Here is an 11,246-nt window from a genome sequence, read left to right on the forward strand (position 1 = left end):
GAAAATATACATTGTATATATATATATATATATATATATATATATTGATAAGTTATTATTAGACCTTTTGGAAAAAAAACTGTACCATTTGCATACATGATCTATTGTTTGTATCATTTTTGATACATCATTTATGAAAGTCCATTGGTCACAACAATTTTTATTCTAGAGACATTAATGATAATAATCGAACAATAATGATAAATAATCACTTTGCTTCACTACTTTTGGAAAATTTGGCACAATTTAATTGGTTTGGTTGTTTTTTCTCAAACAGGAATTATTTTGCATTGTGATCTGCAAACATCTCAGTCAACATTCAGTTATGATAACCCAGGAATTGTGTCAATGAAAATAATTAAAAAGACAAATATTAGTAAGTGCTCACTTGCTCATAACTGTTTGCAACACACAAGTGATTATAATGGGGGCAGGTTGCATATGTAAAAAATGCATAGAAATATTTTATTTCCACTCTACATGTATATTAAGATAAAATTTCACTCTTAAATTAGTTTGTTGTAGAGTGTATTTATGATTGTGGCAGGTATAATGCAGATTTCATCATGAAATTCAATAGAATTTGGTTTAGGAACTCACAAATATATTATATACCAACTGTATCACACATTTTCAACATGATTTTACCAAAAAATACGGTACAAAGTATCAAGTAATTATAGATTGTTGCACCAAGGTATATATTTATATTAAGAAACAATATGTCTGTTATTCTTACTGTAACTTTTTCAAAATCAGCCAAGATTTTTCTTCCCAAAAATGTTCGACTATTCCGTTTCCAGTGGTCCTAGCAGGAGGAGGTTTTATTTAAAATGAGATTTTTAAAAAAAGGAAGGAATAAAAATGATAAGGTTAATCTTATTTGGAACTGTGAATTCAAAATTGTGAACTATGAAAGTGAACTAGTTTATTTTATTCTCTGAACTGGACTTTGACCCTGTGAAGTGTGATCGCCAACATCACTGCTTATGAATTTCTGACATATTCTGCCAATAAATCTCTGTAAGTCTTACACACTGGACCTTTAATTTCACGAGCAGAGGACTGTGGGGTTTTTTTTCTCTCATTTCTGTTCCTAAGCTGAAGTTTGTTGTTAGAGCAGCTGATCACAGCACAGACCAGTCAGCAGGTCATCCGTTTATTAAATCTGGAGTAAATTTCATTGAGTGTGTTTCGGATCACGACAGTTTTAGATTATTACTTTATTTTACAAAAACAATGATGACATGTAACAGGACTGATAGGATCTCCAGGACATATTTCTTGGTAAAAGCAGTTAAAAAGTGAAATACTTCTCAGTAAGAAAGTAATGAAATGAAGTCAGAAAATGTTATGTGTTTAAAAGCTTTAAAAGTCGCCAGAAAAACACATAAGGAGTATTTAGGCCAGAGTGTCTCAAACGTATGGGCATGGACATCACACAGGGCTGCCTGATATGTACATAAAGTATGTGTCATCATTTCTATGTACATTTGAAACTCCCTCATGCTCTTAAAAAATAAATACTGGATGTGCTATACTATAATTTACATGGCAGAATGACAGCTTTTAATGCTGCGTTCATGGGACTTTGGGTCCACAAAACATTCAAATGTTTTTCTTCATAAAATGATTAATTTATTAATTCAACCTCCACTCGAAACAGGATGTTTTGCTTCATTACATTTCCTCCAAACATCTCAGATTCATCTCTGCAAAGTGGCAAATTGCTGCATTTCAGGATTTCTTTCAGAGCGAAGCTTTCGTCTACTTTGTCCAGGCTGTCTGGATGCAAACCATAAATTTTGGGGAAAACACTGCACTGAATAGAAGATCTCATTAGATCTGTCACTGGGATAGCAACATCATTTTTTTCACTTTATCATGTCCTTGAATACAAGTGAAGAGCAAAGGGGAGAAGGGAGGCTCTGAAAGAGAGAAAGATGAGAAAGAAAAGTGGAGAATAAGGAGGGGAAAAAAAGGATCAAAGGAAGCCAAAGAACATTTTCATGGGTTTTGATTCACCCAGCTGACTTTCTGTTATGATGTAAAGTCTCACCAGAACTACTGAATGAAAAAGTCAAAGCGATGTTTCAGACATGGCTGTGCTGTATTCAGAGTTGAGCCGCAGCGAGACCAGTGATACTCAGTCCTGAAGAAACTGACACAGCGGAGAAGCTAACGATAATGACATTTGTCAATGAGGTGATGCAATTTTTTGCAGAAAGACGGCACCATCAGGCAGACAGTTTTTGTTCTCAGAAGACTTTACAAGACAGAGTCAGAGCCAAAGAGGTGTAAACAGGGCAGTAGTTTCTCCAGAGTGTTATCTCATCTATATTTATGTGCAGAGAGATAAACTGCGGTCTTATTACCAAGCATGACGTTTTTTTTGTGGGCGGTGCTTAGTTCATCAGTCATCATCATCAGAAAATGTTGGCTTGCATGGGCATCAACTTGGGTTGAACATGTGGAGGGCAGAAAATGTCGGCCTATGTAATGTTAACCCAGTGGTTCCCAAACTTTTTCTGGCATGCCCCCCTTTCAGAAGCTGACAGACGTTCAAACCCCCACCCCAAAAATTTTCAGTCAGTCGTTAACAATAATTGGGGATGGAACTGATAAAATAAAGAAGAATTCAAGAGTTGAATTTCAGTGAAATAAAGGTCAGCAGGATAAAAAGCACAAACTCAAGTTTATTTCCCCTACATAGATCATATTCAGTGAACTTTGTTTCACTCCTTATCCCTTATCCTTTAATGTATTTTCTGGTGTTATTTACTCTTTCCCCGCCATTGACAAGAGATCTCATCATTTCCCTGCAAATTACTAGATCTCTTGACAATTGCTGTTTTCACTGTGAGGCGGTGAGAGATTCTGTGATGCATCATCTGACAAAAATGTGTCGCTCTAAGAAGGAGGGGACCATAGTAATTGAGCAGCAGAAGAAGATTGTGTCATCTAGTATGGAAAATGAATTGGTGCTCAGCTGCAGATCCGCAGGTCAAAGAGCATCATGACTGGCCATGTCGCAGCCCCTGGGTGTCGCGCTGTAGCTGGATCAGAGAGCGCTCACAAGAACAGGAACACACATCCCTAATGTTAGCCACACTGGTGACAGTGATGTAACACTTGTAATAAGAAGTGATAAAAAGAAAAACAAAAACTAAAAACGGGAAATTGATAAACTGCTTCAAAAGTGTCTGAAAAGTGGATTTTTTGATGTGACCAACCGACATTCAAAAAAAGAGTAAATGAAGCTAGGGCAAAATGTTTTTTGTGTCAGAAACTAGAGGGTCTATTCTTTCTTTTGATATATTCTATCTTAACATATTCATATGACCAAATATTCTGTGGGTGTTAAAATCAGAGAATTTTGTCAAAAATGCTGGCACTGGCTGGCATCTTTATTAAAAAACACTGGTGGGGAAAGAGTTCATAATTACTGAGGCAGTAGAATGCCATTTCAACATCAACATTATAATAACATATTATAAACTGCGCATGCTGTGTGCAGCTTGACCTTTGCTACAGCTGCGAGGATGAAATGCCAAGATTACTGATCTGTCACTGCCTGTCTGAACCGCCTCATGGCTTTTTCTTCATTTTATAAACTAATGAAATTCATTAAAAAGTCGTTTGTTGTTTTCAGTCATTCTGCTAAGCTGAGACAGATTCCATATTCAGTTTGCGTTCAGAGGCTGCTGCTGTGCACAGCGGAAGGCTGGCATTGTTCAATTTAGTAGGCTTAATAAAGTTAATGATCACTCAAAGTTAAAAATCAAAACTCTAAAAAAGGTCTCACTCACTTGGTGTGAGATATCAGATGGATTCTTCAGGAGATTTTGTCCGTCTTTCTTCAGTGAGAGTCGCATTTCACCACAGACACCTGTTGAGGGTAAATCCTTCACTTGGTGCCATCACTGCCAGTATTTCACCCTAAAGTGTTTTGGATAAAGTGTGAATCAAGCTGTGTTGCAGGTTTTGGGCTTTCACTTGAGATTCCAGCATGTCACAGCAGATCTCAGTCCAGCGCATTTTATCCCTCCTGTGAGCACAGCGCACACTTTGCATTTTCATTGTTTAATCTTACAAAGCTGGTGTCAGAAATGGTGTTGTGCTGATCTAATTCAGATTGTAGATCCACAGGTTACTATATTAACTGCATAAATGATCAGAAGTGTTAGAATTCATGGCTCATTGTGCTTGTTAACCAATAAATTAATGTGCTCAGTGTGCTCGGCCAGTAACACATAAGAGCAACTCGGCCTCATCATGTCAAATTAAACATTAAGAATACTATAGCATTATGTTATGACCAATTAAATTTATTAGTCCCACAAATGTTACACAATTGTGCGTAAAGGTAGGAAGCATCTGCTAACACTTGAAAGCAGAGGGACAAACTGTGGTGTGGTGTTTGTGTGACCCTGTGCCAAGCATATCAGCTGGCCCTTTTCCACACACAGATTTGACCTGGCTCGACTCGGTTTTACTCAGCACGTCAGCCCAGCATGGCAGGGGTTTGCATTTCCTTTACAACAGAGCTACACACTTGAAGGTATGTCTTTTACCTGAAAATGAGCTGGAGGAAGCTGGAGTTGAGTGGCTGTAAAGTGGTGGAGAAACTGTTCATATACAGTACGTCTGCAATAAACACACTGTTTCCTTAAATTCTTCACAATAAAAGTCCTGTGTTGTCTTGTTATGTAAACACTTTTATTATGAAGAAGCACAAACAGGAAATTTTATCACTTGGGGGTGGGGGAGGGGTGCTTCAGCAGTAACTTAACATGACTGATACAGCTGAAAGCGAATATGAAACAGTAAAATAATGCAGATACCTGAAAGTTCAAACCGCGAAAGAGGAGAGAAACTGCATTTCAAAAGATAAAGATACTTACATACATAAAGAGACTTAAAGAAACTTCTTTCTCTCTGCTCTCCTGCACTCACGAGCTGAGCATCACATCACTCACTTGTTCGAGGTGGAGAAAAGGAGGCTCATCATGGGTTGGCTGCGGCCGGCGAGACGTCACCACAGCCCGTTTAGAGGCGGGTCGGGCTCGCTTTGGCCCCACTCCAGAGTAGGTCCATCTCGGGCATTGCTTGGTGCAGCTCAGCACACTGAAAGTGATAATGAAAATGAAATTCAGCGCGGTACGTTTTGGCTCGGCGTGGCCAAAAGTGCCGGTGGCAAAGGCACGTGGGTGTGTCTGGTCCTGGTGAAGGAGCACAGCACTGATCAAGCATCGGTTCAGCCACCATTTAGGCACCAGTATCATTTCAAAAGTATCATTTTAGAAAGTGAAAGAACAGAAAAAACCCACAGAACCACATGCAGTCAGAATAGATTTATTAGAAGTGTAGATTAGTTGGAGGTAAGGGGACAGCAGAGAGAACAGAGAGAAGCTGATCGTCTGCTCCGTCTCCAAATGTCAGCTCAATTATTCCGTCCTGCCGGGATGTACTCGGCAGTATATACTCATACTCTTTCAGGATTTGATGAGGTTAAACTACATTTGAAACATTGCTCTTTCTTCTCAGTAGAACTGTGAGCCGGGTGATAATTTCCTCCACCCCCACTTAACATTTAATCCAACGCTATAAAGTGACTCTATTGTGTTGCATTTCTCTCCTGGCAGTCCTTAATTGGTGATCAGGAGACGCGGACAACTTGACACACATGATGAACACAGCACAGCCACGCTGCTCTACCTGCAGCGACTCTATTTCAGTTCTCTGTTGCTGAGTCTGAATCTCTTTACTTTCAGTCTTTTCCCTGTCTCATTCTGAGGGCTGCCACTATCACAGCCCCCCACAACTCCCCGCCTCACCCCATCTATAGCTTGTTAAATTTGATTGACAGGACCAGATATTTGTGGTGAGTGTCAGGGCAGTGAGGATTTGGAAATGGAACAGAGATGTCCATGCATGGAGACCGCATGAAAGTAATATCCGTAAATGTGCTCTCACACTGTTATATCTTCACCAGTTTGTCATGAATGATTCATTTAGCTTCAGGAGATATGAACGCCTGTAAATTAGGCTTCATACTTGAAAATAATTTTTGAATAAGTGCGGCAGATTGACACTTGGTAATGGATGTTCGGTCCCTGTAATTTGTTGGCAGGCACACTGTTGCGCGGCCCTCAGACGTTTCGGGGCGGTGACTTCCACCGGACCAGAGCTGCGCTCCGGTGAGAAGAGACAGCCGAGAGAAAAACAGACTGGCTCTGATGTGGGACTGCACGCGCCCCATCTTTTTTGAGCGGAACAGACCGGCATGTCATTGGCATGTCATCATCTCCCATGAATCCGCAAGAATTCAATCTTGTTTCCCGGCAGCCAACTCCAAATCATTTCCATCTCATTTTCTCCCAGTCTCATTTATGAGACCACCAGCTCAGGGTTAAACGCACAGTAAAACTAATCGCCAGTGCACACATCGCTTTCAAAGTGGGTCAAATTAGGTTGCATGCCAATTATCAGTTGATCTCCATAGACCTCAAATATATCTGTCACAGCCAGTTTTAGCTTGTGAATGCTGTTTTTATTTTTCTGTCAGTACTGTTTGGCTTGGCATGCTTTGTACCCACAAAAATTTAATTATGGCCTGCATTAATGAACAGTAAAGTTTTGAATCTAAACCTGAGAATTGTGACAAACAGTGAACATAACAGTCACCTCCAGTAATTAGGTGTTTTGATGGATGTAAGTAAAATATTCTTCTTGTTGCTCTTTTTAATCTCCACCAACTCCTGAGAGAAATATCAGACTTATTTGCTGCTAAATGCTGTTCACCTGCTAACATTGTCATCTTCTGCTTGGTGCTGTTGAGGGATATATCAGAGTGTTTTTGTTTGCTTAATGCTGCAGCTCCAGCTAAAAACAAGGCTGACGAGAGTGGCAAGGCTGGGAATTCTGGGTTGAACACAGGATCCTCGTTTATCGACAAAATCGGCGACCACTTTGTGTGTTCTGCCATCTAGTGGAGGTGCCATTGCTGCGGTGCCGCATTGTGTCCATCGCTCAAGGTGTTTGATGGTTGTGTCTGGAAGGGAACCCCAGATGTGAGAGACTTGCGAGATTTTTCGTGGTTTCGATCAAAATATTCACTCTCATGAGATCTAACAGGTCTTGGGTTCCCTGTCTGCTGTTGCCTGCTGACAGTGACTGCGTGGATGATTGGATTGACAATGTTAAACAGCGGCCCTCAGTAACTGATGAATGGACTGATTTTAGGATGGTGATATTCATCTTTTAAGTTCAAGTTTTACAAAGTATGTGTAGTAGTAGTAGTGTGACAATATCCAGGAATAGATAATGAAGAAGAGTACTGTGTAATATATTAAAAAGTATATACATATTCATATTTATCATCAGGTATCCAAAATTTTGAGGAACAAAGTTGTACACTCAGTGAATCTCAGACAGGGACACTCCTTGAAGGGTTTGTGTATTTTGCATTCTGTTTTTTTTTCCCAGAGTTGAAATGTGACCCCACCGTTGGAGCAACTGAACTCCACAGGTTCTCCCTGACTTCCTAGTCCTTGTCAAAAGTAACGTCGAAAAAGTAAGTATAAAAGTAGAAGATTGTAAACTTCTTACTCGCATTCCTTCATGCTCATGCTGCAGGATTTATCTGTACTGGGTGCATCAGGAAACTATAAAAACCCACAGAGGGCACTGCACCGTCTCCTGTCTTGTGGCCTCCTTTGTGCAAAGAAACTTCTTCTTTTACTCTGGAAAAAGAAAGATGTACCGACTCTTAAAGCTCGGATAACACTGCTGACTGATACCCTCCACCTGGAGAGGATTTGACATGTCCTTTGTGACAGACTGGAAGAATTTGAGAGGATTCTGAAACCAATGATTTCATTCATGGAAGAGCTGGACAGTTAAGACGCACTGCACAATGGTTGTCTTCATCTAAGCAGCATCACAGTGGGATTTGGGGGAGATGGGTACTATTGAAGTTCTTTCTTTTACATAACACGCTGCTGTTTTGTGTGTGCATGTGTTTTTTTTTTCTTTGTTTATTTCTTGATTTTATTATTTATTTATTTATGTGGCTGTTTTATTTCATTTATTGTCCCCCTTTTTTTTTTTTACTGTGTACTGTCTGTCTTTTCTGTCTCACTATAAAAATATTTGAAGAGAGTGAAGAGGTGAAGCTGAACCAGAACAGTATAACAGTATTTGTGTATTTGTTTCTATGAAACATTATTTTGTCTACATGCAGAGTATATCTTGCAACAAAACTACTGCTTGACTGCAGAGGGCTGTATAAGTGTACACGTGCAGACACATACACACCTTCACTCACACATTGTGCAGCTACAAACACACACACACACACACACACACACACACACACACAATCTACTGTAATTATGTTTGGTGATAAGGGCTGATTGCATGTGCTTGATGTTCTCTTATCTTTGCAGTGATACAATCAGCGATCATTTGCCAGCATATCTGTGATGTGTGTGGTCATCTAGTTTGCAATTGTGTGTGTGTGTGTGTATGTGTGCGTGTGAGTGTGAGTGTGCACGTCTGTTCTCTTCAGCATCCTGCCTTTATCAAAAACACGATGACACGTCTGATGGATGTCTCCTCAGCGGAGCGGAGATAACAGGGTGTTTGTTGCTCAGCCTGGAGGCCAGAAGGTCACAAATATCATTTCGGTTAAAGGGCCAATATTCTCACACCTTCCCCAGCTTTCAGTTTGTTCCCACTTAATTCAACTTTGGCCGATTTGCTTTCAGATTTAATCAAAGCTAATTTGATAGAAAGATCTCATTTATCTCTGATGTCTATCTGGCTCTGAGCCCTACACTGTGTAATGGATAACGTAGAAAGCCTGTATCCTGTATTACAGTGGGAAAGTCATTATAAAATTAAAGCCACCAGCTTCCTACAATACTTTAAAACCTACCTGCTGTGATGACTATGTTCTCCTGCATGTGACTAGATTTTATTTTTAGACATAAGCACTTGAGATCCTACATTTGAAAGTCATGTCTCTCTAAGAAAAAAACATCTTTCTTATGTATGTTAAGTATTTTTCTAAGTAACACAAGTTTTCAGGGCCTCAAATCCTTCAGGTTATCTTAATGGGTAACTTAAGTATTTTTCAACCCTACTCTCCCATGTTTTTCTGTCTAAGTGACTAATAGGGTGAACAATTTCTGAAATTGGTCCAGTATTGAGCAAGAGCGCTGCAGCCAACGGAAATAAAACTAAGCTGAAACATCTGCGCACCATCAAAGCAAATCCACTTGCTTGTTTTCGCTATTTTACTATTCTAAATGGCTGACAACATGATGGAAATGATTCCTACAGAGAGAGACTTTTTTGTTTAAGAGTTTGATATGTTTTGTTAAAGTTTACACGCTGTTCCTACCCACTGCTTCTCTGATGTCCGACCTCCTTTTTGCTTCTGCTTCTGCCAGCTGCAGCGCTCTTCGTCAATACTGGACTACTTTCAATAAAATGTTGTCCCAATTAGTCATTTGGACAGAGAAACTGGGTCCAAATTGAAAAACACCAAAGTTGCCATTATATTGTATTACTCATCACAGCATTCATGCATTCATGTGGTGATGGAACAATCAGAAAAATGAGATCCAGACGAGGAGAAGTCACATAAACACCTCAAGTCAGAACAACAAGTTGGAAAGTGTGAGAAAATGTTGTTACACAAGTTGTTGAGTTGTCGTTTGACGTCATATACACAGAAACAAGGCAGACAAAAATAAATATTTGATAGATAACTCTTTAGCCACTTAGGTATTGCATGTTGAATGTTTCTTCACGTGTAATTTGTAATAATTTTTAGGTTTAAATTGGTAGTTGCTGCCCACACAGAGTGACCTGGAGTTGTAAGAAAAGTTATTAATAAGCATTAACTCTGATGACAAGGTAGTTTACAATGGATTCAGTATATAGCAAACCTTACCCTACCCTACCCTTAGTAGCATCCATGTTTTTTTCCACATACTACTCATGAACACACCATAGTTATAGTATATAGGTATAGGTATAGTTAGTTATAGTTAATAATGATTTCCCAGCGCAGGAAATAGGACAATCTGAGGAGCATATGATGCACGAAGAAATATCTGACAATAGCAGTGATATCAGAATCATCTCTTTGCTGCCTGATAAAAATCAATATATTCCATAATCATTAATAATCAACCAACCAATGATTCAGTGTCCAGCTTCAACTAGTATTTCTGCAGATCAGCAGTACAATATGAAAATTCAGTTTTCTTTCTATGAATATATAACCAGCACACACAATAGCAGTACTGCCACACCTGAAAAGAATATATCTGTCCTTAAAGGGACAGTGCCTCCCAAAATCTTCAGGCCTGTAGTGCTGCTTATCCATCTAAATTGTTTTGATGTTGCAGAGTTTTGTAATTTTTTTTTCCCTCTCTCCAATATAATGGGACTAAATGTCTCAGTTCGAAATCATTGTCTCTGCACAAATATTATGACCCGGTTAGTCAGATTAACTCACACATCTTGTCCAATAGAAAGAAAATAGTTCCTACATAAAAGTGCTCACAATAAGGTGTGTGAATTATGCAGGACAGGACTCGTGTCATTTGGTTCTGTTACACTATGGCCGATATCTCCAAGACTCTGCAACTCACACCAAAAAAATCTAGATAGATAAACAGCACTACAGACCAGAGGAAAAATATGTATTTTTGATTTTGAGGTGCACTGTCCCTTAAAGTTATTAGCTAAATCCGTGTTTGAGGAGTGAGAATATCTGCTGTGAGAACTGTCTATTATATGTGAGTTCCTTCATGTAAGAAGCAGTAATGTATGTATGTATATATAATAATTGTGATAATATTATTGATAATATTAATAATAATTATTAATAATAATAATAATAATTGTAATACAATACAATAGCTTATATTTAAAGAAAGTTAGCCTGCCCTACCTGAACACACACAGATACTAAAAAACAGCTAATTCAAATTAACCTGTTTCCATTCTTAGAACCTTTACCTTTTGGTAAGTGTCTCTGTCCTAGGATAAGCTTAATATTTTTTCTTTAAACCACCCAGCAGAGTGTATAGACATCCATTCTAACCAAAAGAACAATAATGATTCATTATCACAGAGTTTAGGAGCTCACAGAGTTGTGGACGACTAAGTAGGGCACTTCATTTGACATCGTCTTGTCTGGCAGAGCCATTCATTGGATGAGGAAA

Source organism: Lutjanus erythropterus, chromosome 13 (assembly GCF_056507025.1).
Source record: "Lutjanus erythropterus isolate fLutEry1 chromosome 13, fLutEry1.hap2, whole genome shotgun sequence".
NCBI lineage: Eukaryota > Metazoa > Chordata > Actinopteri > Lutjaniformes > Lutjanidae > Lutjanus > Lutjanus erythropterus.